Genomic DNA, 4916 nt, shown 5'->3' with positions numbered 1-4916 from the left:
GAGTGACAGTAGAGCTGTTTAAAAACAAGTACACGAAGCTGTGCCGCGTCGATGTGGCAAAAGGTGCGAAGAGAGGTTGTTAGACCGGGCTGAGCTGTTTCACGTGGTATGACATCTGAGTCGAAACATCTATGTTTTTATATTTTTAAATTATGTGTATGAGCCTACGGTGTACTGCACCGGATGTGATGACAATCTGTATACAACCCGTTCATATAACCAGACGAGGTGGCCGAGTGGTTAAGGCGATGGACTGCTAATCCATTGTGCTCTGCACGCGTGGGTTCGAATCCCACCCTCGTCGGATATTTATTTAGTTCTAAATATTTTGTCTTGAATTTAACAACGAATAGAAAAAGTCTTTTCCCCAAGCACGAGTCGAAAAATTGCCCTGCCCAATGTTATTGTGAGAGAAAAACACAAAGACCTATTTTATGCTGACTCTCAGGGACCAGTCACTTCTCAGCATTCCACACACTGATTTTACATAGATTGGGATCGTTTCTTTTAACAACTAAAGTGAAGGATACAGTTAATTGTCTAGATGTTCCCAGAAACGTGTAAAAAAAACAAAGCATTGAGAAAACAATAAGTACAGCTTCTATTTTGAGTTGCAACTAGGATTTTTTGTCTGCTACAGTAAAAAAAGGAAAACAAATGCTTTTTTTGTAAACAATGCATTTATGAGCTTAATAATCAAATCTGTCATTAAAATAGTCCCTCGTGCTATGTAATGCACCAGAGGAGGCAGATTGTTACACCGAAACGTCCAACGTCATTAACTAAAGCCTTTGTGTGTATCTGCATTAGCATGCCAGACCTAAATAACTCCCTCTTCCTTGCTGAGGTAAAGAATCTCTTCGGATATGTGCTTTAAGTAGCGAGATGGAAGGGTAGAAAGCTAGAGACAGACAGACAGACAGAGATAGATAGATAGATAGATAGATAGATAGATAGATAGATAGATAGATAGATAGATAGATAGATAGATAGATAGATAGATAGATAGATAGATAGATAGATAGATTGATTGATTGATTGATTGATTGATTTACAAATATCTGCACACAGTTCCCAAATAGAACATACACAGAGATTAGATGGGCATTCACACAATGTTACACGAAGTGCATAAAAACACTAAAAATGAGGGGACAGAGAGTGACCTAGGTTCATGAAAATGTTGATAATTTAGAAGCGAAACTCACTGCGGATGGTGACCACAGACACCGGACGTGAAGCAAGCAGGTGTCAGCTGGTATTGACAAGGTGCATGTAACGGTTAATAGGACTGCCACAATATTTAGGTGGTTTCTATTCCATGTTTGACATTAGCCATTCTGAAGAAGGGACAAGGAAGGTGCAATTGGCACCCTATAGTCAGTCAGCAGTATGGGTCTTTCCGACATGTAAGCTTCGCAAGCTGAAAAGTGAAAGCAGCTTACATGTTGATGTGCAGGTTGGGGAGCAGCACAGTCTCGCAAAAGGGAGAAGTTCACAGGCCCAGGAATATTTATTGACTCCTAGGCTGGAAAAGGAAATAGTGCAAAAGTTCAGGAAAGTAACCTCTCTTGACTTAAAAAACAGACCAATTTCTATGGAAGCCCTGGGCCTCAAAAGTTTTGTTAAATTAAATTAACAAGATCATAAGGTCACAGGAGGGAGCATGGTACTTGCTCTAATTTCTCCGATTTTTGACTTTTTGCCATCTTTAAGCTACAAGATCTCCTAATTTCAGATTCATAATGCTTCCCCAGGGGTCCCATGTCAGAATAGTAATAACAAAAAAATTCTGTTATGTATTATTGGGCCTAATATAATTTACAGATATATTGCCCTACTGGGTGTAGATTTTCTCTTATTAACTCCAATGGGATGAAGTGTTTTTAGCAGTAAGGGTGGGAGGCAAACTCCGCTCCACCTGAGGAGTTTGCAAAGTTTTGCAACTCCGCACTCCGTTTAGAGTGCGAAGTTCAGCAAAACTCTGTCAACCGCCAGCGTAGCGGAGTTTACTGGCACGCTTAGTGCCACTCACCTCTAATTTGGTGCGTGGAGGCTACTACAAGACAGAGTCTAAGCACTCAAAATACAGACTTAGAGCCTTTCTTATTAACTGTAGGTCTCTGATTAAACACTCGGAGGATGTATGGATGTCCATTTCTAATAATAATTGGGACATGATGTTTCTTACTGAAACATGGTTAAAAGAGGAGTCTAATCCTGTTTTTAGCGCTCGCCATTCCGCCTGGTTTTAAAATTTGCTGCGCAAACAGGCCATGAGATGAAAGGGTGGTGGAGTTGCTATTATTGCGAGAGACTCCTGCGAGAATACAACCTCGGAGGCTTCTAACCTTGGACAGATTGAGGGTCCACATTTTTGCATTAAGACGGGTCCGATGGCATCCCTAAAGGGACTTCTTATTTATAGACCTCCTAGCTCCCCCTCAGTCTTACTTTAGACCTTTGCAACCTTATTGCTCAAAAATCTTTACAGTATAAAAACTTTTTGGCCTCACTCTACCGCCCTCACTCTACTACTCTACTGCCCTCACTCTACCGCCCTCACTCTACCACTCCACCGCCCTCACGCCCTCCATCTAACGCACTCACTCTACCACTCTGCCGCCCTCACTCTACCGTCCTCACTCTACCACTCTACTGTCCTCACTCTACCGACCTCACTTTACCACTCTACCGCCCTCACTCTACCACCCTCACTCTACCGCCCTCACTCTGCCACTCTACTGCCCTCACTCTACTGCCCTCACTCTACCACTCCACCGCCCTCACGCCCTCCATCTAACGCACTCACTCTACCACTCTGCCGCCCTCACTCTACCGTCCTCACTCTACCACTCTACTGTCCTCACTCTACCGACCACACTTTACCACTCTACCGCCCTCACTCTACCACCTTCACTCTACTGCCCTCACTCTGCCACTCTACTGCCCTCACTCTACTGCCCTCACTCTACCACTCTACCGCCCTCACGCCCTCCATCTAACGCACTCACTCTACCACTCTGCCGCCCTCACTCTACAGTCCTCACTCTACCACTCTACTGTCCTCACTCTACCGACCTCACTTTACCACTCTACCGCCCTCACTCTGCCACTCTACTGCCCTCACTCTACCACTCTACTGCCCTCACTCTACCACTCTTCCTCCCTCACTCTACCGCCTTCACTCTACCACTCTACCGCCCTCACGCCCTCACTCTACCGCCCTCAATCTACCACTCTACCACCCTCACGCCCTCACTCTACCACCCTCAATCTACCGCCCTCACTCTATCACCCTCACTCTACCACTCTACCGCCCTCACGCCCTCACTGTACCGCCCTCACTCTAACACCCTCATGCCCTCACTCTACCGCTCTACTGCCCTCACTCTACCGCCCTCACTCTACCGCCCTCACTCTACTCCCCTCACTCTACTGCCCTTACTCTACTGCCCTTACTCGACCGCCCTCTCTACCGCCCCATGTCATCACTCTACCTTCCTCACTCTACCACTCTACCGCCCTCACGCCCTCACTCTACCGCCCTCACGCCCTCACTCTACTGTCCTCACTCTACTGCCCTTACTCGCCCGCCCTCACTCTACCGCCCTCACGTCATCACTCTACCTTCCTCACTCTACCACTCTACCGCCCTCACGCCCTCACTCTACCGCCCTCACTCTACCACTCTACCACCCTCACGCCCTCACTCTACCACCCTCACTCTACCACCCTCACTCTACCGCACTCACTCTACCACCCTCATGCCCTCACTCTACCACCCTCACTCTACCACTCAACTGCCCTCATGCCCGCACTATACCGACCTCACTCTACCACCCTCACTCTACTGTCCTCACTCTACCGCACTCACTCTACCACTCTACTGTCCTCACTCTACCGCCCTCACTCTACCACTCTACCGCCCTCACTTTACAACTCTACCACCCTCACGCCCTCACTCCGCCCTCACTCCCTCACTCTACCGCCCTCACTCTACTGCCCTCACTCTACCACTCTACCGCCCTCACTCTACCACCCTCATGCCTTCACTCTACCGTCCTCACTCTACCACTCTACCGCCCTCACTCTACTACTCTACCGCCCTCACTCTACCGCCCTCACTCTACCGCCCTCACTCTACCACTCTACTGCACTCAGTGCCATATGTCTGTACTCTATCCTTCAACATTCCACTTTACCCTGCACCACTTCACTCAGCTCTGAAACAATCTACTGTATGACACTACACTCTACGCCACTCAGCATCACTCCACTCTACGCTGCTCCACTCCAATTTACACCACTCTTCTCTGCGTCACTCTACTCTACGCTGAAGCACTTTACACCACTTTACTCAAAACCAATGCTTTCTATGCCATTGCACTCTATGCCAATCTACTTTGCCCCAATGTACTTTACCCCACTTCACTCTAGGTCACTCTATTCCACTCGAAAATATTAGACTCTATCTCGCTCTACTCCAATCAATCAAAGCATTTATATAGCGCGCTACTCACCCGGAGGGTCTCAAGGCGCTGGGGGGGGGGGGGGTCCGCTACTGCTCGAACAGCCAGGTCTTGAGCTGCTTCCTGAAGGCGAGGTGGTCCTGGGTCAGGCGGAGGCAGGTCGGAAGGGAGTTCCAAGTCTTGGCGGCCAGGTAGGAAAAGGACCTTCCTCCTGTGGTGGCTCTTCGGATGCGGGGGACGGCGGCGAGGGCGTGGCTGGTCGATCGAAGCTGGCGTTTGGGAGCGTAGAAGTTGAGGCGGCTGTTGAGGTATCCTGGGCCTTGGTTGTGTAGGGCTTTGTGTGCGTGGGTGAGGAGCCGGAAGGTGATTCTCTTGTTGACCGGGAGCCAGTGCAGGTCTCTCAGGTGTCCGGAGATGTGGCTGCGGCGGGGGATGTCCAGGATG

General features: G+C 48.6%; 1 non-coding gene across 1 annotated transcript; it reads left to right on the top strand.

The window, feature by feature from the left end:
- The first annotated feature begins 222 nt into the window (after nt 1–222).
- Nucleotides 223–304, top strand: TRNAS-GCU (transfer RNA serine (anticodon GCU)). The gene has a single exon. It is a non-coding gene; the product is annotated as a tRNA-Ser (tRNA).
- Nucleotides 305–4916: the final 4612 nt, after the last annotated feature.

The sequence above is a fragment of the Lissotriton helveticus genome, chromosome 12 (genome assembly GCF_964261635.1).
Source record: "Lissotriton helveticus chromosome 12, aLisHel1.1, whole genome shotgun sequence".
In the NCBI taxonomy this organism is placed as follows: domain Eukaryota; kingdom Metazoa; phylum Chordata; class Amphibia; order Caudata; family Salamandridae; genus Lissotriton; species Lissotriton helveticus.
Note: the sequence above shows the minus strand (reverse complement) of the source record. Positions and strands in the feature narration are given on the sequence as shown.